Source organism: Danio rerio, chromosome 4 (genome assembly GCF_049306965.1).
Source record: "Danio rerio strain Tuebingen ecotype United States chromosome 4, GRCz12tu, whole genome shotgun sequence".
Lineage (NCBI taxonomy): Eukaryota > Metazoa > Chordata > Actinopteri > Cypriniformes > Danionidae > Danio > Danio rerio.
Genome location: NC_133179.1, coordinates 20,577,766 through 20,602,032, shown reverse-complemented (window position 1 = coordinate 20,602,032; position 24,267 = coordinate 20,577,766). Strand labels below are relative to the sequence as shown.

The following is a 24,267-nucleotide window of genomic DNA, read 5'->3' as shown; positions in this document are numbered from 1 at the left end:
TTTAATTTCACCTGACAGGTGTAGCATGAAAGGACAGATACGAATGCTCTCGGCAATAAACTGCAACATCATTTACTGCAGTCTGTCTCATTGTTATGTCTATAGAGGACTGCGATTCAAAGCGCCCCTTGAGGTATGTTTTTGTCCCCAACCTGGATTAAATCTGAGGCACTAAGCATTCTGGGAAATATTTTGCTTTTCATACATAGGATTTATTCAGAATATGTTATGCTGATGAACAATGTACCTTCAGGTGCAAATCATTCTCAGAGATGTCTGTTTTGAGCTGATATTGGAAGACAGGTTACAAAATGAACATACGCTACAGCAAGCAAAAAATTATGGGTAAAAACAGAATTAAATGGAGCAACTTTTTAGATCTCTGTTATTTTATTATTGAAAAGTTGCATCTAATCAGATAATATTTAATAATGATGTTAGGTTGACCCTTGCTGTATCCATTGTCCACTCTTTCTTAAATCACATTAGCAATTCTCATTTCTAGCTGAACCTTCACAGAAAACAATTTTTCTTAACTTCATTATCTGTTGTTTATGAGATGTTTTTCTCATGGGGACCCCCACAAGGTTGAAATTGCCTGGTATGGCTATACATATGGGGATATTCGGTCCCAACAATTGAAGGAATGCAAAGCACACACACACAGAGACTCTTTCCTAAATCCTATTGGGCATTCTCATAGACATAATGATGTTTCTAACCGAACCCTCACAGAAAACTGTTTGCCTTTTCATTATCTGTTATTTATGAGCCATATGTCCCATAGGGACCAAAAACCAATTCCCCATAAGGTCAAAATTGACTGGTAATTCTTTACTCATAGGGACATTTGGTCCCAACAGTGTAAAAAATACAAGGCACGCACACACACATGCACAGAACTACTCAATTCTAATTTTAAACACAATTCTGGATTAATTACAAAATACATTAGTTCTGATGAGCGCCTATGAGTGGCATTTGACTGCATATGAGCTATTTAGCAGTGTACACAGGGCAACATATTAATGCAGGTCTCACGTTGGTGATCATGCACTACATGGAACTGACTGTGATTGGAGATCAAGGTTATCAATTCCCTTTGCAGGTGAGAGTTTAGGTCAGACATGCTGAATTTCACCCTCTCTGGATGAGTATGTGAAATTAGATGTTGAAGAGCCGATAGATGATGAGAGACAGGCTTTATAAAGACTTTCAGACCTCAGTAGGAGTGCATTTTAAGCTCTGTTCTAGACAGAATGGAGCCATTCTAGATCTTATTGCAAGTCTGTTGTATATTCATTAACCGCTTTTAGTTTATTTTGAACATTGCATAACTTATTCTTGATTACAAAGGTATTATATACTGTAAGTTTAATGTTGCTTTTTGTGTATACTGTAAATGTGTATCCATAATGATGCATTCATTGTGTAAAAACTGAAAAATCAAGAAAAGTTTTGAAATTAAAAATTGCCCATGCGCCAAACCAAAATTTGTAATGCTTCTGGAAATATATATATATTTTTTTTTGTATATTTTTTTGTGTATTTTTTTTTTTTGTAATTTACAAGAACTATATATTTTTAAGAATAACAGTTTGAACCCCAATCGGAATAAATAAAAATTTAATGGATTGGTCAAAAATAACAGAATGAAAACATTTAAATTCAGTTAAAAAAGTAATCAATGTTTCATGCTGCAACTGTTTAGGAACTCTTAGGCACTCTTTTGGATCAACATTATTTGGTCCCAGTAATGTGGGGAATATTGTGTAAAAGGCTATTAATGGTATATTTTTCAGCAGTTTTTGACATACTGTTGATAATTTTAACTTAAAGTATATTTGACACCTAATGGTACTCCGTATATAAACTGGTCCAAAATGCCCTGAATGCTTAAATACTAGTTATAAATACAAAAATAAATGAACAAATAATTAAAAACTAAAATAAATAAATACTTTTTTAATAGTTCTCTTAAAATAATGCTAAATGAATATTGAAGAATAATAAATTTTCTGGGTCAAAATGGACCTGATTGCGTTATGAAGTAGAAATATTCAAAAAAGTATTAACAAGAACAAGACATTTAGTAAAGACATTCATGTTAAACAACATAAAAATACATAAAATAAATGCTGCTCTTTTAAACATTTTGTTCATATAATAAATTAATTTTTTCATTCTCTTTTCGAACATGCAAACTCTCTCTAAAAAAGCTAAATTAATAAATAGAAATCAATTTGATGATGTACTTTTATTTCAGAACAATTGAAACCACATTTGAGTTTGCATGTACTGAAATTAATCTGCTGGTTATCCAATCCCATGATCTGTTACACATCAAAAAATGTATAGTAGAGTTTATTGGGTTAGATTATTGATGGAAATGTAATAATTTAATAAATGTGTTTCCATTATTCATGTTTTTATCCATCTTATCTGAGCACACACATAATAAAATGTTATGTGCATTTTGGTGTTCTCAGCTTTTTCTTTTGATACGACATCCTGAAAAGTGATATATAAATCTGTGAATGCAACTGAAGAGTGAAATATTGACTGTTAAAAATTCAGCCTCGTCATCAGAGGAATGCATTATAAGTCAAAAAATATTCTTCAAAGTAGAATAAAATTGGAAAATTGATTATTTGACAGTATACATTTAAAAAAAAAGTATTTTTCATGCCTCACAATAGGTAAATTAGATGAGAAAAGAGGTGCAGGAGAAGCTGTGAAGAGCTCAGCATCACTGTGATCCACCATAAAAGGTGATATTAATGTGTGAAACGAGTTCAGGTACTAACAACCAGGTGCTGCATGTAGACTCAGCCTCCTCTAAATCACACGGTATGATTTCATTCAGCTTTGCACAGCAGACGTCATTAGCAGGCCTATTTTTAACTCTCCCATCTGAAGTTTAGACTCTCACATCTGAAGTTTTGTCAGCAACAAAGACAGCACATCTATTCCTGTGTGCCAGAGAGAACAGCTGTTTCATCTACATTATACCAGTCCAACAACGTTGGTCTCTTTATAACAGAATCTTCAAAAATGAAATCCTGGACAAGAAAAGATACACTTGTATCTCAATATCTTTCAACCTTTATACTAACATAGACGTTTATTTGCATATATTAATCAAAACAATTCTCTTCAAAATTTATTTTCTTACTTATTGTAGTTTTTTTGTTGTGTTTCTAATCCAAATATCTAAAAATTCTTAAATCAAGAAGCATTTTCTAGATAAGCAAAACATATTATGTTGTTTTAAAAATTAATATGTCAAAATTAAGTGCGTTTTTCCTTAAAATAAGTAAATTAGTCTGCCAATGCAGTAAGCAAAATAACCTACACTGCCTAACAAAAGTCTTGTCGATCTTAGTTTTAGAAAAAACAAATAATAACTTGACATCTAGTTGATCATTTAGTATCAGAAGTGGCTCATTTGAAAGGCAAATGCCTCTAGATTACGCTTATTTTACCCAAATAAAATGTGATCATGCCTTTATTACTATTTAAGTAGGACAGTAAGATCTAACTTTGCTTAGACAAAAGTCTTGTCACTTAACAAAAATAATGCACAGCATAGAATATAAAGTCAGGGTGCAGTAGAAAAAGAATTAATATTGTGTATGACTCCCATGAGCTTGGAGGACTGCATCCATACATCTCGGCAATGACTCAAATCACTTGTTAATAGTCATCTGGAATGGCAAAGAAAGTGTTCTTGCAGCAGTCCCAGAGTTTATCAACATTCTTTAGATTAATCTTCAGTGCCTCCTTCTTCATCTTACTCCAGATATGCTCAATAAGGTTTATGTCCGGTGACTAGGCAGGTGCGATCGTCATAGCAGCCAATGAAATTACAGTATTTGTGATGATTGTGATGCAGTTCAACAGATGATTCATTAGAAAAATTTACCTTCTGCCATGTTTCCAAATGATCCGCTAGAAGTCAAGTTATTATTGTTGTTCTTACAACTGGGATCGACAACAAGACTTTTGTCAGGTAGTGTAGTTTTACTTTTTCAATTAGATTATTTTGTTTTCTCCATTAGCAGATTATTTAGTTTATTTTAATGAAAAACTGACTTAAATTTAACAAAATAAAATAGAAAAAATACCAAAAAATCTAAGTAAGAAAAGCATATTTTTTTTCAATGTTTAAATTTCTTTGCATGACGACTCTAATATAGCCGAATTAAACCAAATGTATTACAACTTAAAGAGTTATTTTTATAGACTTAAAAAAGCAACGATAAGGTATAGCTGAGAGTGGTCCAAACCAACCTTATGAAAGTATGACTTAAGAATGCTTGATGAAGCGAAGTTTATTTACAAACTAATTTCGAGAGGATCACGTGCTTATGATTTCTTGCAGCCGGCCTCGAATTATTCAATTTAGGATTCACCAATCAGACGATTCCTAAGCCACTTTAAGTACCCCAAGTTCTATATGACAGCCATCTTCGTTTTGAAGAATCCCAACTTCCACCCCTACTTCTCCTCTTTTCTTAGATGGGTGACACGGTGGCCCAGTAATTAGCACTGTTGCCTCACAACAAGAACGTCACTGGGTCTAGTCCTTACCAAGCCAGCCGACATTTCTGTGTGGAGTTTACACGTTCTCCCCGTGCTCACATGGGTTTCCCCCGGGTTCTCCGGTTTCCTCCCACCAAATCGGTATCATAGACATGCTCCTAGTAAATGGTTTTCTCTTAAGAGCAATCGCTATATGTTCATTAGCTACTACAGCAGGGGAGTTCTCGAGATCTAACTGAGCTTAAACTTCCCTCTCGCCTTGCAAACGGGAGGGAGCCCTGGGCTCGAGGTTCTTATGAGCTCATGTCTCTCCCGGGACAGCATGCCAGACAAGCTTTATAAACAATCATCAGCTAAGTGTGAACTCTTGAAACACATTAACAATAAGGTACAACTTAAGAATGACATAGCCTTAAAAAGGTTTTGGGAAATGTAGCCCAGATCTCATTGTATCTTTTCGTTTTGTGTTTTTTTTCTTGTTCATTGCCAAAAGGTAAAACAAACAAAAACAAAAAAACAAAAACAAATGATGTAATCTTTTCTACACTAAAGCAGATGAAATAGAGGTTGCAGTGTGAGCCTCTGTTTCTCTCTTTATTTCTTTGACTCTCCATTCATTTTTATATCTGTATGAATCCCCGCCGAGCCTCAGTGTGATGTTACATGAGAACTTATCATATCCTCTGGGGCTTGAACAACTCTTTCTTACTTTCTGCTTTTACTTCTGTGTGATGATCTGTAGTATATTAGAAAGAGAAGCTTAGGGAGACTTCTTTCTGTTTCCTGAGGTGATCTTTAGTGTTAAGAAATGGATTCTTGCAAGCCTGGTTATGCACGATTTCAAACAGTGGATGCACTTCCAGCTGCAACCCATCACTGGGAAACAGACTAGCGTATATATTTAATTATTAATACGGATCAGACCTTTTTTGTGAGATTTGGTAAATAAGGAGCTGTTTTCACTCAAGGTGCATTTAAATGAGCTAACAAAGGCGGATATAATGTTTTCAGACTATCAAAAAAAAATATATATATACATATATATAGGCTTGCAGGTTACAATAGATTTCACAGTCATGTAATATTACTTAAAAACTTTATCAAAACCAGTGCAGTTTGATTAATTTTCTTGTTTGTTCATGTGATGATGGGCATAACGTTTCTAGTTTATTTTATTGATGAATATACAGTATGTTGGATAATCTAGTTTAATATCCAAATGCAAACCTGTTTCACAAATCAAACTTGGAATTGTTTTTAGAATTTGAATGAAACTAGCATTGAAGTAATAAACACAATACAATGTTGTAACATTTTACAGGTAATGTGTATAATACAAAATGCAATGTCAAATGCAATGGGATATGTATATACAAATACACTTGTGGTCAAGTTTTTAAAGAAATATTTTGAATAAGAGCACTAGATTGAGTAACTGTGATAGTAAAGACATTTCTGTTATAAATGTTATAGAAGATTTTTAGTTCTAATGAATGATGTTCTTTTAGAATTTGTATATAATAAATGTCTTGAGCATCAAATACTGTATATTAGAATGATTTCGGACAGATCATGTGACATTGAAGTTGTTTAGATAATAAAATCAAATTATAAATGCTTATTTTAATTCTAAAATACTTATTTTTTTTTACAATAATAATGTTTTACTCCACTTTTAAATAAAAAAAATCAACTTTTGTAAACCTAACATACATCTTATAAAAATACAAACATTGTAAAGCCACCTCATAGATGGATATCACATCAAAACAAGAACGCCTACCAGAAACCAACAGCTCAGGGACTTCATTTCATCACGGCCAGTATGAACAGAGCGACCTTTTTTTTTCTAGCTGCCATATGTGTTGTGGACATTTGTTGTACCCATTCCATCTCTTACAGAACAGTCTGTCATGATCAGACATGATCCATTCACTAAGTCAACAACAACTGTGAAAACAGCCCTATACAGTGTGATTTTTGCCTTGGATCATGTATGCTGTCATTTTCTGGGTGCTATTTTTATCTTGATTGGTGAAAAAGAGCTACACAGCATCTTAACACCCTGATTGGGTTTAATGTTGTATGTAATGAAGACTTTGGGAGGTTTTTTCTTACGCTAATTTTTTCGGCCAACCATTCCTGGCCCTCTCCAGAGTGAACAATCGTTTCAAAGGAGACGTTTAAACACCAGAAGCGTGCTCAATGGATGGCTGGAAATTAAGCATTAGGACAGTTATTCTGCCTGAGTGAAATATTGGCACGATGGGACCACTTTAAATGCTTAAGCACCTTTCAGTGTGCCTCAAAGTCTGCCTGGCAAATACAGAAGCACTGAGCTCCTCAATGCATCACTTTTTCTGCTGCTTTCTCTGTGGCCAGAGCCTATACACTCTGCATGCAGAACTTCCAAGAGCTGCACAGAAAAAAGGCAGCATTTTTCAGTGAACAAACACATAGGTCATCAACATTGCTGCATGTAGAAATTTAAATTAATTTTGATATTTGTCGCAGACTGATGTTTAGTCTTATATTGCCTTAAATAGTTTATTCAATTCAAATTTGTTTATAACACTTTTCTCAATATTTAGTAATAATAAACAAAGCAGCTTTACGAAAGGTGAACATCATTACATTACAGTCAAAGTCAGAAAAGTCAAGGAGCTGTGTAAAGAGCGATCATTATTCATTCATTCATTTTCTTTTTAACTTAGTCCTTTTATTAATCTGGGGTCGCCACAGCGGAATAAACTGCCAACTTATCCAGCATATGTTTTTACGCAGCGGATGCCCTTCCAGCTGCAACCCATCTCTGGGAAACATCAATACACACTCATTCACACTCACTACGGACAATTTAGCCTACCCAATTCACCTGTACCGCATGTCTTTAAACTGTGGGGGAAACCAGAGCACTCGGAGGAAACCCACATGAACGCAGAGAGAACATGCAAACTCCACACAAAAACGACAACTGACCCAGCCGAGGCTCGAACCAGCGACCTTCTTGCTGTGAGGTGGCAGCATACCTACTGCGCCACTGCGTCGCCGGGCAATCATTATATATAAACATAATTAGCCTGCCGTTATATAGTATATAGGTTATATCTAATTATACATGTTCAATGAAGTGTATTTGTGTCTTAAGTGTATATGTGTCCCCTTGAAGTCCTCAGATGTTTGCCATCATCTCTTAACAGGTGTTGGATCTGAGTGGCGCTGCACAATTTCTAAAGGCCTTGGGATGAGCATCCCCAAATGGAAATAGAGTAAATAGAAAGGAAATAATTAGTGTAGCTGCTGTTCATAACCCAAAAATGCTGTTCACCCAAAAATGAAAATTATAATTTTTTTATTTATTACCTTCAAGTTGTTCCCTTGCCATTCGTTCATTCAGAAAACAAATTAGGACTTTTTAAATTAAATCTGAGAGCTCCCTCATCCTCCGAAGACAGTAATGGTCCAGACTCCTTCAAAGTCCAGAAAAGGACCATCTGCCAAGATAAGGAGACCATATGTATTCAATGGTACAGGTGGAATATTTTCATGCTCATAAATAATTTTGTGTGCACATAAAACAAAAAACATTGACTTTTTAAAAACACTTTCTTCTCCTTAGTGGCAGTGTAGGGCGCATGTTTGCGAGAACTTTGTGCATTTTATGCATGACACAGTTGGTTGCTTTGGTTAAATTCAATACCTCAGATACACCTGTGCTTTGTGTGCAGGCATTCAAGATATACATCAGTGCACAGGGCTCACAAACCCTCAACAGTGAGGGCAAGAAACCTTCAAATATAGTCTTTATTTTTGTTTTATGTGCACACAAAAGTGTTCTTGAAATATTCCAGTTGAACCACTGAACGTGTATGATCTTTTTTGAGGGTGTTTTCTGGACATTAAGTCGAATACACTGAAAAAAAATTATTAATTGGATTTACCTAATTTATAAGTGTTTGCAAACAAATTAAGTTGAGCATTACTCAATTTAAGTTGTTTGTTTAAATTCAGCCCATATAAACTGTTTGCAGCCACTTGCCTTAACAAATAAGTAAATCCAGTGAATCATTTTTTTCAGTGTATTTACACTGCACTGTAAAAAATGTTGGGTTCCACATAATCGATTTGTTTTAAGACAACACGAAGTAATTAAACTGATTCGTTTTTACAAATGTAAGTCGATTGAACATAAACAGTTAAGTTGCCCCTAAAAAAAAAAACTCAAGAATTGTGTTGTTTCATCTCATTTTAAATAAATATTTTTGAACAAACAGCAAATTTCTTTTTTGAGTGTGTAACAAGGACACCTTAAAAAATAAGTGACATTGGAAAGTACTGCGCATGTGCAATGATGTGCAAATAGTAATGTGATGCAAGTTATTTTTGTTGAATGAAATATTTTTGTGGTGTCATTCTCTTTGTGGAGGGGCGGAGCAAAATAACACCTAATCAGTGCCCACCTAGAAATCACAGATGGTTGTTGTGTCAGCTTGATAAATATAAGCAGCATAACATAAAGCTTCATCTTTTAATTAGGACCCAAAATAGATGAATATTAGGTCTGCTCTTTAAAACAAAGAAAAAAGCAATGGTAGATCAAACAGGAAACTAAATATTTCTGTGTAACTGTATATACACTCGATTTGTTTGTGAAAGTGGCATACATTTTAGTACTACACATCAACCAAATCACTTATTTAGTATTCATGTAAACAGTACATTTATATTTATCAATCAGAATTATTTAATTTCAATCGCAACAAAAGGTGTTCATGTAAATGTAGCCACTGTAACACATTTTTTTAATTAAACCCAAAATACGCAATTGAACACAATTTAAATCGGAAAGACTTTTTTGTGTCAATCAACATTATCCCCTAAATGCTGTCGACTGCACCTTTAACAGATCTGCCGTACTGCTTCGGCTCTTGTGAGGTATACCGTTAAAATCTTAATATCCAATTTGTGCACCTATGAGGGGTTGCTCAGGGAACGATATGTGAGGAACATAGAAATACAGCTTTGAAAATTCCCATAAGAAATAATTTTCACAGCAGATTATCATTGATTTCTTAAAATAGCCTCTCACTAGAGCACTGGAGACACGTGTGTGTATGTGTGTCTGTGTGTGTGTGTGTGTGCGCGTGTGAGGTATAGAGCTCAAGAGAATTGGCCAAACAAAGAAAATACAGTCGCAGTTAAGAGCTGTTCATCCTGGTGCAATTACTAATGCCAATAACCAGCAGTGTAGAAACGTACAGAAAATCACTGAGAGCTCCAAGTTAAAAGCCAATAATTGTGCAGACTAGGAAAGTAATTTTGTATTTCTCTTCAAAATTCCATACAGTACATACTGGGCTGCATGTGTATAGCACTGAAGTTCAGTAAATAGGGGTATATATTATTATGAAGAATTTTCAGGGATGAGTTTGATCTTCCAAACACACACATTACAAAGTAACTTTCACTTACAAATAATTTAAAGCAAAGTAAAGCATTGCGCTATACAAATTAAAGCAAATTTAACTGAATATATTTATTTAAATTAAGTGAATTTTTTTTAATTAGTTGGCAACATTTTTAGCTCTACTGTGATTTTTTTTTTGTCATGAAGACTTAATAATGTACTAGTTATTGTGCAAGATAAACTTTAAAGTTTGAAGTGTAGATGGTCACATTTTGCAATAAGGTTTCATTAGTTAATGTTAGTTGATGTAGTTACTACTTGTACAGCATTTATTAATCATAAATCATTGTTTTATAATGCATTATTAAAATCCAAATGAATGCTTGTTGACATTAGTTAAAGCGCCATGAGTTAACACAAACTAACAATGAACGATTTTAATTTCATTAACTAACCTTAACTAACATGAACAAATACTGTAATAAATGTATTGTTCATTATTTGTTCATGTAAGTTAAGTGAGTGCAAAATGCAGCAGCTGGATTTTTAACAAAGAGCCTGTAATATTCACGTCACTCCTATTTTGAGAATCTAATTTTAAATCCTTTTTTTTGTGTATAAAGCCTTACATGGTCTGGGTCCCCATGATTTATCCCAACTGATTGTGGCCTATGCTCCATCCAGACACTTGCGTTCCGCTGAACAGTTTCTAGTAAAAGTCCCAAAGGCCACCCTTAGAAAAAGGGGCAAACGTGCATTTGCCATAGCCGGTCCTAGCCCGAACGCGTTGCCACTAGAATTAAAAATGGATTTGTTGCTACTAAGTTTAAAGCTTAAATTAAAAAGTCATGTATTTTGTTGCATCTTTTGAAGCATAAATCCCTTCACTGGGGGGAACTTGAACTTAATACAACCTTATTGTAAAGTGTTATTGTGTAATTTAAAGGTTTAACTAGGTTTATTAATGTGACTAGACAAGTAATTAGTTGATATTTAGGCAATTCAATTGTGGTTTTGGTGGTCAATGGTGGCAATTCACTGTAGTTTGTGCTGTAGCCAATTGATAAAGTACTATGTTTAAAAACATTTCAAAATTTATTAAATTTTCCAGCCCAGAAAATATAAATAACATTTTCTCTTGAAGAAAGACTATTATTGAAAAAATACTGTGAAAAAATTCTCTGTTAAACATCACTTGGGAAAATTTAGAAAAAGAAATAAAATTTCACTGGAGGGCAATGTATGCATGTATTAATCATTTTGCCTTCAACTATATATGTATTTATATGTTAAAGGTATGACTCCTCCTTTGCTGCAAGCCCATAAAAAAAGTCACCTTCTATCTTATTTGTTGCCCACAGCAGTTTTTGTCTCTACTGCAAATAAAGCAGAATGGGCTCAACAGGAAGCAGACGTCTGAGCAGAGCAGAAAGTGTGCCTCTGGCCTGTATTTGGTCAGTATCCTCCTATGAAATGGCAACAAGGTTTTAACCTTTAGCTCTGCTGGGTTTTGCTGCAGCATATTGAATTAGAGCAGTCAGATGGACATGGCCCAGCAGATGCACACACTGTCTGTTTGAGTGGCACCACACTGGCAGAAAACACTCATCGGGAGATTCACATTCACACTGGGAAGAATCGTTCCACTTTAAACCAAAAAGAAAGACATGTTTGAGCATGTTTGTATATTGAGGAAGCAAAATAAAGTTAGAAAACTATATAAATAATAAATAATTTTACAGAAATTCATGCATAAAATAAATATGAAACACCATGAAAGGCTGCTGTTCAAGGTACCTCTACTTCAAGTTAATTTAACTATAACAAATATGAAGAGTTGAGCATTTCTGAATGAAATTCTGCTGAGAAAATTCTCTTGAAATTTTACAGAATGGGTCTAAATAACCCCGAATCTCATAAATAAGCAGTAAATACCTAATGCCTACAACATTTTGCCTTAGCATAAATATTTTATATGGAATTATAATATAAATTCAAGTTGGTGCTTGACAGTTCAGAGTGCAGATAGATATGTGCCATCTACTTAGTGTATATGTTTATTTGTGAGTGTGTGCATTGACGCAGTCACTGGTAATCGGTATCCATCGCATGGTCTCCATTCCATGTTTATCTCCGAGCACCAGCCTTGAAGTCCGGATTAATCTGCTTGCTTGCCTCTGGAAATGGAAGAGGAAATAGGAAAAAAGTGGGAATGGAGAGTGTGTGTATGTGTGGCACAGCGAGTAAGTGCAGGTGTGTGTGTCTGTAAGAGCCTCATGTGTGTTTTGAATCACTTATTTACCTATGGAGTGAAAAATAGATGGCACTTAAATACCATTAAGCACCCCCCGCTGTCGCGCCTTTCGAATGCCCTCGTCCCGCTCTCAAGGAACACTGTAGGTCAGTCAAACAGAATGACAACCCAAATCTCAGCCTCTCACTCTCCTGCTGATCTCCTCTTGCTTGCAGGATTACAGGACTAAAGCGTTATTTTTTTTTTGAGTGACGTGGCAAATGAAACTGTGCCGTTTCCAGATGGCTTGAAGAAGGAGGGAGGCCACGTCAGCCGGGCACAGACCTGCGTACACAGAGCCATGTGCGCTTCATGAGGGCCACTGATTGAAACACAATAGTCGGAGGGAGGTCGAACACACACACACACACACACACACACACACGCACACACACACACACCACACATGGAAAGCAACAAGGACAAAAGAGATGCAGGTTTTATCTGCAGCGCCCTTCAGCTATGAGGATTGAGTGATAGATGACACATGGACAGGTGTGTGTGTGTGTGTGTTTGTGTCTTTGACCTCTATTGCGTCCTTCAGTGTCCCTCCTGTCAGTTAAAACACATACTGTATCTGTGTGCGCATGTTTTTTTATTACCTCTTTTATTACTGTAGTGCTTGAATGCAAGCATAAAAACAGCAAAGAAACCTAAAATATTCTTCTTTTCATAAATGATTGCATCTCAAATTACACAATCATTTATTAGTATATAATTAATACAGTTTTAGATAACAAAGTGCATTAATAATTAATACATATTATGACTTATTTTTTAAAAGTAATGCGTTACTTTACACATTACTTAGGAAAATAATATTATTATGTAACTCGCGTTACTTGTAATGCGATACCCCCCAACACTGATCACTTTTATCGATATGTATTGAATACTTATTTAATTTTTAAACAGCACTGGCCCCCTATGATGCATGTAAGCTGACACAAAAGAAGTTCACATCTGTGGCCACACAGCTGCCCTCTAAAATTTGAATATACTGAAATATGGACAGTGTTAGTCAATCATGACAGTGGTCATTTATTTGAAGTCTACAATCCAGTGTGTCTATTTAAACTTCTCCTTGTCCTTGTGTTTTTTGGTAAATATTTTACATTTATGACTATGAATGAAACCTGCAGTTTCATTGTTGCTTCCATGAGTACTGTAGTTCCTTTATTTTTGCAGTCCAATTGGGCTGTACAATTGGGCTGTACAGCTGCTTGTTTTTTTGATGATACATTGGCTGTTGTGAAAGTACTGACAACTGCAGTAATTATCACCCCAATGTAAAATCCTAAATGTCAGACATGTTTGATGTTAACAGGGTGGCCTTGATGTGTCTATGAGCAGATCAGGAGGTTTACGTTTTGGTGTTTAATTTTCAGACACCTCACATTACTAGATAATTTGGGCTGAATATTGGATTCCACCAAGGTCCTCAACAATACATTTTTTTTCTGGTTGTCAGATAATGTAAATAATTCAGCATAAAACTCCTGTAGTGTTAGCCCAACATAAGAAAATATTAAACTAAATCTTTCAAAACAACAACAATAGACATGTTTTTTTTTTCCTGTATGTGGACTTTACAGTAAGCATGTGTACTTATAGTGTACTTACTTAAAACTACATAGGTTAAGGAAAGGCTCAGGGTAGGTTTAGGGGTAGTGTGTATTTATTGACCAGGGCCCTATACCACACATGAGGGGCAAGATGTGTAAGGCACAATTTGTTGTTTTCATGTTTTGCTCTACGCTGTTTAAAGAGCAAATCCATTTGCACCACTTTGTGGACTCATGGGTTGCTATTTTGAAGAACTTAAATACACTGTGCCATTGATCAACTTAAAGCTGTTCTAAAGTCTAACGCAGACCAGGTTCAAACGCTAACACATCGCTTAATACACACAGGATGTACAGTATCACACTTCGCTATTATTGTTCATTTATTTGTTTGCTGGAAATTAGAACGAAATTTAGAAATAGTTTTGAAATAAATCTTTCCCCTTAACAAACTAAATTAAATATGCAGGCTAATGAATGTCTTCAGTGGAGCGCGTACAACACAATTTTTTTACTTCACCAAAGTAAAGTAAAGACTGAAAGTAAAGTAAAGAGAAAGGTTGAATGGAGAAGGCTTCTTCTTTAACCTCATGCAGACGATCTGTTTAACTGTTTTCTCACTAGTGAAGCATTCAGTTTTTCCACTTACAAAGTCCGCCATGTACATAGCAAATGAGCCATGACATGACACAACTGACTCTTAAAGTGAATGGGAGATGACGAGGCTCTGATTGGTTTAATGCACATTATGCTCAAAACACACCCATAACTCATTAAGAGAAAAAGCACAACCCTGGTAGACCATACGCTGTGTTGCAGAACTTATTTTTCCATCCCTAAAATAGCAAAAGGGAATTCGGACATGCCCTTAATGCTTTTGCGCCCTACACTTTAGACTTTGTGCCTAGATTATTAAAAATAGAGCAATGTAATGATGATAGTTACAGAGTATTTGCACACAAAACATAAAGTGCTACCTTTTTCCTAAGGCAGCTTTTATAGGTAAATATGCATTTTAGAAAACATCTATTAAAGCCCTGAGGTGTTAAACAAACCAGACGTTTTAAGACTTTTTTATACCAGACACACACAACCTGTTAACCTCTAACGTCATATAGAGGCAAACGTTTGTGTTGTTCAGTTTTTGTAAGCATCTATCAAAAGCAGTCACAGTAAAACTCCCCTATAAAATCCAATCAGAGTCAATCCGACTGACTCTGACATACCCACACACACATACACATAAACGTCTGACCGCTGTTGTCTTTCCAGATAAATGAAGGAGTGAGCGAGTGATCTAAGGGAGTAAAAAGTACCATCGCTCTCCCAGACTGCTACGCTCCCAATTAAGGCCTGCTGTGTTTGTGTGTGTGTGTGTGTGTATGTGTGTGTCACTTCTGGTGGTTGCTGAGAGCGAGTGTTAGAGCGAAAGAGCCAGAAATGGATGAATTCAGTGGTCTTTTTTGGGTGTCTGCCATCTTCGATGTTAGGTCAAAGATAGAAAAAAGAGGAAAAGGGAAAGAGCGAGAGATAAAGGGACCAGGGAAGGACAAATGAAGGCGATCTCTGTGGAAACGGCCTGAGTGCACAGATGAAAGAGGAGAGTCAGAGACCGGGAAAATGAATGAGCATGAGTGAGGTGAAGTGATCAAGCCCTCCTCTCCCCGGCTCTTCTTCTCTTTCTTCTTCTTTTCTCGCCTCCTAACCTCATCTCCTCTCATCATTTTGCCTCATCTCTGCTCTCGTAGCTACTCTTCCTGCCTCTTTGTGTTCCTCCTCTCCTCCATCTCTGTCTCTTCTAATTTTGTCGTCTTGTTTCTCCTCATTATTTCTCCTCTCCTGCATCTCTTTCTCCTTGTCTTCTTTGCCTCCTCTTGTCTCTTCTGATCAGTCCTACTCTCCTCCCTCACTGTGTCTCATCCCTCTTTATCTGTTTCTCCTTGTAATCTCACCTCATCTCGTTGTATCTCCTAATCATTTTTTCTCTTCTGTATCTGTTTCTCCTCACTTGTTGTTTCATCTCATCTGATCTCCTCATTTTTCCTCACCAATGTTTCTTGCTGTCTGTTCTCATCTCATATCTGTCCTTCTTTCTTTATTCCTGCTTTCAAATATAGTTTGCTCTTCTTGTCTATCTTTTCCATGTCTAATCTGGTCAGTCCTCCTCTCTTCACACCTTTTCTTTGAGTCTGTAGCCAGGTTTCTATCCTAACCTGAAGCGAAACTATTCAAAGTTTGCAATAAAAACACAAAAATCCCAAATGCAAATTAGGTGCATCTCCATCAAGTTATTAGAGTGGCTGACTGTAGTATTGATAACCTTGTTACCAACAAAAAACGAAGCAAGCATAATAGAGACAACAGATTAAGGGGCCAATCACACCGAACGCACCTTTACGTTCTAAAAACGCAGGCGCAACGTTCTGCCTTTTATGCCTCTAGGGTATTGTGCGTGAGTGTTGCTGTTGATATTACTATAATTGTAATATTTAATAATACTGTGAAATTCTAGATTTGTAAAGTCATAATGCACTAGATAACTCAAAACAGGGACCACAAGTCTCTCCTCCAACTTTAAAAGTCTTCATAGTCATCTTAACAACTCAAACACTGCAGGCACCTCATCGGAAACACCGCCTTTGCTTTTATTTGATTGGAGAATGAAACACGTGACTGACATAACGAGCTTTTTCTGCTCAGAGTTGACTTTTGTTCAACTGCGAGCGCACAGTGCGTAAAGTCAAAAATGCTAGGCACAGCAGGTGGTTAAATTTTGAGGCGCGCAGGGCACATAAGCAGCACATAAAACGCTTGCGGCCGTTAGTAAAGCATTCAAAAAATGTACCTCTCAATGCAAAAAAACTTACTCAGTGTGATCTGTCCTAAATCATATTAAAGTAATGTTTGCTCCATCTCCCATTAATTGCTTTAATCTTTTTTTATTTTTTTTTTTATTTTAGAAGTGCTAAAATCTCAGTGAATACTTGCTTCACTGATTCGGCTTTTAAATGAACCAATTACGTTGGAAAACAAGTGTATGTCCTACCTGACCATATCATTTTTAAATGAATTACCACATCCTCAATTAAATGGCAAATCACATGACAGCAACCACTTGGGACACCCAAACAAAGAGGTTGTTGTAATTTAGGGAGGAGATTTGCCATCAGGAATTAGTTTGAAATAGCACCAGTCGACCAGACCCAGCAAGCATTTTATGTTTTTAAAAGATGTCTAATAGATGTCTCATAGACATCTTAACATAGTCGTCTTGGCTAAAACAAGACTAAAATTAGGCTATCAGTGAAAATCTAATAGACGTCTAAGAATAGGCCGAAGCTAGACTAGTCATCAAATAAACAGAAATGTATGATCACTTATAAAGTATGTTTAATCTGTCTATTTGATGACTAGTTTAGTTTTGGGCTATTTTTAGATGTCTATTAGATTTTCACTGACAGCCCAAGCTGTCTACATTTAGATGTCTATTAGACTTCTATAAAACACAAAATTGTATGCTGGGGAGCTTCTTGGTAGTACCAGTTTGATTGGGGGTCGTCGGTTTCATCTTCCAGAAACAACAATAAAGGAGGTTAGTGATGTGGCAGTGTTCCCTTTGGGTTCTCATGTGCATTAGCTTGGGCACCCTAAAAAATATATATTTTTTGGTATGATTTAAACATTTAGAAACAAAATGTAAGACACAGATGTTTTAAAATTTAAAAGGAGCTTGCACTTGCATGCCTGAGAGGTGTTTCAAAGATGGCTGCTGAGAGAAATGACTTTCCTTAAAGGGACCTTGTTGATTTTCAAGCATTTACACAGGGTGATGGAAACCTAGCTGATGTCTGTTTCATGTCTTCTCCTCCTTTTCCTCATGTCTTTCTCCTCCTCTATGATGTTTATCTCATCATTCCCCACTTCTTAATCTCTTCTTTTTCTTCTCCCTGTCTTATGTCCTTTGTCTTATTGTCTTGTGTGCTCTCCTCCCCAGCCTCCCCTTGTCTCTCTTCTTTTGTTTTCTCGTTTTCTTGTCTCATTGTCTTTTATCTTCTCTCCCAATCTTTCGTCTCCTTGTCAGTCTTCACCCCTTCACTTCTTGTTTCTTCTCAAATCTCTTATCCTTCTTATTATCTCTCCTTGACACTCCTCTCTCTTCTCCTCTTTTTGTTTCAACAGCATTTTGTCTCATCTTATTTCTCCTCTCCTCCATCTCTCCTGGTCTCCCCTCATTATCTTTCATCATGCCTCCTCCCATTTATTTGTAATTGTCGCCTCTCCTTTACTCCCATCATCTTTTTTCATAGTCTTATGCCCTTGTCTTGTATCCTGTTTTATTCTCCTAATTAATCTTATTTATTCCTTTGTTTTTTTATTTTTTCTCCACTTCTAATTTTCTCTTCATTTCTTCTTGTTTCTCACTCCATTTTCTCTTTTCATGTGGATATGTCAGTTTTAGATTTTTATAATTCCATCTTACTATGCCTTGTATGTAACAAAAAGCAAATAATTTGAAGCAGTTTTCGTGTTTATTCTCATATTATTAGTGCTTTATCACTGACAGTTTCACATGCTCTTTAAATGAGGCTGTTTCTATATATAATATATATATTATTGTCGTAATAAATTATACCTTACAGTAGCTAAATGGGAGATCCTCCTCTCCTCTTGCTTAGATTACATTGTACCAATTATAAAAACAAATCCAAAACTGTGACCACAGAGGATAGTTACATTTGAACTGACCCTTCAAATGTATTTTAATGCTGATATTTCTCTTTGCAAAGCATAGGCAACAAATTAACTGACCCTGGAAATAAAATCATGGTTAACAGGTCTCTGTCAAATTTAATGTACATAATTAAAGGGAAAGCATACTTTGGGTGCAAGCAACTTCACACTCACTCCTCTTCACACATCCTGAAATGGCAACAGCGTCAAAACCTCTGCCATAGTTGAGGTTCGGGGAGAAAACTCAATTAATTTTTCACGAAAGAACAGGGGGAAGAGCGTGAGGTTTGATAAAAGTAGCTCTTGTTGGGAGGTGTGTGCAGATGGGATGACGACTACTTTAAGGTTTTTCGAGAACAAGAATGAGTCACAAATGTTGAAGCAACTTGGTTCGTAAAAACAGAGCACAGAAAAATATTTCTGTATGTATGTTCTTAAATTTAAAAACTTGTTGAATGCTTATTTTATTTAGTGTTATTGTTGATGTTATTATTAATTAAAATGTCTTTAATTAGGAATTACATTTCCTGCAATAATTGAATAAATTTTAAACTGTGGGCATAGAATATAAAGAAAAAAGAAAAAAAAAAAGAATATATATATATATATATTGGATAACACACACACACACACACACACACACACACACACACACACACGTTTGTTTTTGTGAAAAGTGGGGACATTACATAGGTTTCCATTCATTTTGCACTGTCCAAACCGTATATTATATTGCCATCACCCCACCCTACCCCCAAAACCCAACCATCACAGGAGACTGTGTGCAGCTTTACTCTCTGATTAAACTCATCATGTGGGATTTTTAAGCATTTTGAGAAATGAGGACATCCCCTCAACATGTCCTCATACTTCACCTCATTATTATCATTTTACAGATTTGTGTCCTGATATGTCACAAAAACACGTACACACACACACACACACACACACACACACACACACACACACACACACACACACACACATATATATAACAATAAATCAATAAATCAAAACAAACAGACAAAGCAAAGAGTTAAACAAGGAAAAACGTGTCACAATGCTCAAAGATAAACTGATAAACAAGACGCGTGCGCGCGTGTGTGGTGCATGACAGGATTTCATATCCATATGTCAATATGTCTATATATATATATATATATAAAACTTTACTATAAAGTCTTATATCCCTGTTTCTTTTTTTTACAGCATTCTTTCCTATTTTAATGAGTAGACAGAAAATTTACACATTTTTAAATTAAAAATGTAATTAAATATTGTAAATTTAGAATGAAAAATATTTTATTTACATCGATATTCAGAATTTTCAGTTAAATTGTATGTGGTACCTGCTTAGTCTTCATAAATATTTGTGATGGATCATCAAGTAACACATAAAATTAAATCTGAAATTCTGAATAATGACATAAAGTATTTTTCTTATTCTTAAGTAGTTATTTTCAGACATTGCAGACATTTTCTTACGTCCAGTCATTTTAACAGTGTGAGTTAATGTATTGTGAAACAATAAAAGACTATATAAGAGCAAAGGAATATATTATAACAGAATAATATATTATAACAGAAAAAGAAAAAAACTCTGCACATGTTATGACAGAGATCAGACATCACATTCTAGATTGTGCTAGATGAAATCACGAAATGACACAAACAGAAATAGGTTCTCAAATTGCAATTCCTAGACTGTATCAAACTCTGTTCTTTCCTTTGCCAAAACTGGGGCTCAGTTTTTGTCTCTCCAACATTTGTTAACCAGGGAAGAGTGATTATCTAATCAGTGTAATTAGCGGGTAATTAAAGTTTGAAGATTTACTCGAGCTGTTTATTGCAGTGACTTAGCTGAAAACTTGGGATGTGTCTCAAGAATGAAACAAAGCACTCACTACATCCCCTGCTAAAGATTTATGCAAGTAAATATACAGTATAGGGCGATCAATTAAGGACAGCATGGAAAAAACTTGAAGACAGCAAGACAGTATGTTTAGCTAACCATAATTAAATTACTATTTAACTGCACAACAAAATGTCTAGTGAATAGCTTTATCTCTAACGCTAATGCTATATAAACATAACCAGCATTGCATCCAATCACAACCTTTCTGAAATAGCGGTGACCTTAGCCTGGATGAGATTGACGGGTCACAGTGATGTCTTTTTTTAATTGGGGTCTTCTTCACCTCATATTTGATAGACCCACTGTGCTTTATCAGCAGGCAGCAAATGTTCAGCAATCCATGTTTCGCCTTATCAGTGTTTGCAGAGGTTTAGCGCACGTGTTACAATTCCAGCATCCAAAACAGATGAAACACTGCAGTCAAACATTTATACTTCAATACAAACATGCACAAAATGGCTTTTATTGGACAACAGCCTAGACTTTCACAATGACAGTGTTTTATGTTTAGAAAGAGCCAGAAATTCAATGATAGCGGCTATTTAAGTTACTTATGAGCACAACACTCTGGAATTCAGTGCACATTTAGTGCATTTTGTTTAAAACTTTAGTGTTTCCTCTAGGGTTTTTTTTCCAGCTGTGGTGGCAGGACTTTTACACAGATCTTTCCTGTGGCATTATTTCAGTGACAAATGTCGATTTCATATCGCATTCATGTAATACGAGCATGCAATACGAGCATCTTCACTACCGATTTCCTGTTCATGCACAAAACTTCTTGCTCACCCTCAAATATACGCTGCTCAAGTGCAGATTTTCTTGTACGCTGTGTTTATGTAACGTAATGTTACCAAGATTTATTAGATTTGCTATGAATACTTAAGAACGTCTCTAAAAGACCTACAGATTGGCATTGATGCGTCCAAAAGTAAAGTGAAACGGCCATAAACTCCAGCAAGATAAAGTAATTGTATGCAGAACCAAAGACCTTTATCTACAAATAAATTATGATTACGGAAACTGTGTTCATCTTAACTGAAAGCTACGTTGTGTTTGCTGGCCTCACGCATTGTGCAGCCCTGTCAGTCAGTCAGTCAGTCAGTCAGTCAGTCAGCATGTAACCTTAAAGGGTTTTGATGTGATTATAACCCGCCATAAAGAAAAACGTCAATAACTGAAGGTTTAGAATGAGAAGCTGTAATGTAGCCGTGGCATGAAATGAATTTTGGTGTGGTGCCCCGCTATGGAAGAATGAATATAGCAGACACCATGATGTTAGTAATCAAGCTGTTGAAACTATTGACTTTTATTTGTGTTAATTTGAAGAAAGAAACACATACTGGATTAAGGCCCCGTTTACACTAATGCGTTTTAGTTTGAAAACGCATAAGTTTTGCTACGGTTACGCCATCCGTCCACACTACGCCGGAGTTCTCGAGCGCCGAAAACGGAGCGTTTCGAAAACGCTGGAGAGGCCGTTTTCATTCTAAAACGCTGCAGCTCCGTCTCAGTGTGGATGGGGAAAGACGGAGATATCTGAAAACGGAGGCGGGGCTGCAGACATTCGCCTCTCTGATTGGGGCTTTTCCTCAATATTAAGTAGCCTAACACACAGTTCAGTCCTGAATCTTCTCCGTGTAAGTTCAGACTTCGCAAGTTTGATCAAGGCTGCATCTCTTCTTCTCAGTTTGATATGGAAAACATACCGAGGACACGCGTAAATCTTCAAAGGGAACAGTGTACTTTATAACTTCATTCACATCACCTTGGCTACGTTGTTTCACTTTCTCAACAATAAAATGTAAACTTGATATAAGGAACTGCCTATTTTTATTTTAATATTAACAACTAAACAGACAGCAGACATGTTGAGGCGTCGTGCTGCATATATGAGCGTCATCTTCACTGTGTGCATATTTATAACAAAACGGAGCCGATAACAACTGCCTCCTTTCAATTTCAGTGAAAATACGAAACACACCCTCTCTTTTGCTGAATATCAGTTTTAATAATCGATAATGGCCATTATAAAAGTAAAACATACAATAAGTTTATACATTATAGGAAATAAAGGCAAGCGATCAGTCAATATACAGAATGTACGTGCTTACATTAATCATTAACTTATCTTTGCGCTCAGCCAAAACACGTTACCTGAGAACAAGTAATAGATTCCAGTGACCAAAGTCAGGGAATATGTCGTTAGATAAAGACAACAAGATGAATGAAATATCACGTTTAATAAATATAGTGAGATTAGATCCAGCGGGAGATGCTTGATGAGAAGTCCGACTAGCAGAGCTCTCATCTGGGTAGATGGGCTCCAGCGATTGCCAAAGTGTGTGTGTGTGGTCACGTGATGTGCGTTTTCAGCGTTTTGGTGTGGACGGAGAGCAGTTCAGAAACGCTGGGTAAAACGCGAGTGTGGACGCGGATCGTTTTCATTCTAAAACGCCGTTTTAAAACTAATACGCACTAGTGTAAACGGGGCCTAACTTAGAGGTAAGCAAATGCTGAGTACATTTTTATATTTGTGTGAACTCATTTTAAACCCACACTCTTAAAAATAAAGATTTCGATGAAAGAACCTTTCAGTAAAAAGTTCTAAACAGAATATATTTTTCTTTTCATAGTGTGAAGAACATTTTAACAATCTAAAGACTGTTGAAACCCTTTTCACTTTAAAGAAGCTTTCTGGAATGAGAAAGTTTTTCATGTAACCATCTTTATTTATAAGTGTGAGTCACTGAAGTCAACAGTCAACACACCAATTCCTAGAAAAACAGTCCAATGGCATTAGCAGTGGATACATTTTTCAAAGGCGGTCTGAATCTACTGTAGGTGAAAAGTTGTAGGACAAGGCTTGTTACTGCGTCAATGCCTTGTTCACAAGTGGTCAATGTGTCAGTACAAATGGTTCAAACATTTGGAAATTGATGGGCTAATTACAGAGTAAACAACTCCCCCACTGAGCTATCATCACTTTCAGTCACGTCCTAAAAAATAAATGTACTTGAAATGACTGGAAACGAGAAATGATCTGTAAGTGAGGTGCTTTCAGTGAGCACTCAGCTCTTTTAAATTAAAACTGCACCTCTGTGCCTGCAATTATTTTGACGCGTGCAGTGTATACAGAGGATTTGTTGACTGCTGGCCTGAATTAAAAGCGACTAGCTGAGAAACAGTTAATATCAACATATAACATTTTTTTACACAAATCACACAACAGCCCACGTAACACATTTTCATTTTTATCCATCCCCTAAATCATCCACTCAAGCATAAACAACCCAGATTTTGTTTGCATTACCCAAGCTCAGGAACATTTACTGTTCTAAAAGCTCAAACAGATATAAATAAAAGCAACCAAGAAGGTTCACTCTGGGGTCGGCTGCCACAACCAATGCAAACAGAATTAAATTGGTTGCTATCAGATAGGTAATGCAACTGAACACGGAGTCAGAAGAGCCATCCCATCTTCCTTCCTTTGACTATATTTACCACTCAGTGGGCCTACATGCACGTTGTTAACCAGATTGTGCTAAATAATCTTACAATGCATGGTCATGTAAATGAATTAGCCTGTTTTCCTTTTTGGAGTAAAGTCTTCAACAGCTTAAGCAGAAACCGTTCACCACTGTTAGATTTTTTTGTCATGCAACAATACTGGAGTTAATATTTTTAATATGTAACCGTTTTTATGTTTTGGTTTATAAATAATGCTGAAATCTACATGATGTTTATGAATTTTAGCTTGGCTTCCACTGTAAATAGCATAGCTACTGCTATATAAACATAATAATTAATACAT

General features: G+C 35.9%; 1 protein-coding gene and 1 long non-coding RNA gene across 4 annotated transcripts in view; one reads left to right on the top strand and one right to left on the bottom strand.

The window, feature by feature from the left end:
* drd4-rs (dopamine receptor D4 related sequence) overlaps positions 1-24,267 on the top strand; it is a 116,602-nt gene that overhangs the window by 55,721 nt on the left and 36,614 nt on the right. For 2 of the 3 annotated variants that reach the window (XM_073945984.1, XM_073945983.1), the window contains one exon: positions 19-133. The exons of the other annotated variant lie outside the window; for it this stretch is intronic. The gene's annotated coding sequence lies outside the window, so the exon portion shown is untranslated. The remainder of the gene's footprint in view (positions 1-18; positions 134-24,267) is intronic. 3 annotated transcript variants of the gene reach the window in all.
* The window catches only part of LOC110439363 (uncharacterized), a 49,099-nt gene that overhangs the window by 11,026 nt on the left and 13,806 nt on the right, over positions 1-24,267 (bottom strand). The gene's annotated exons all lie outside the window — the stretch shown is intronic.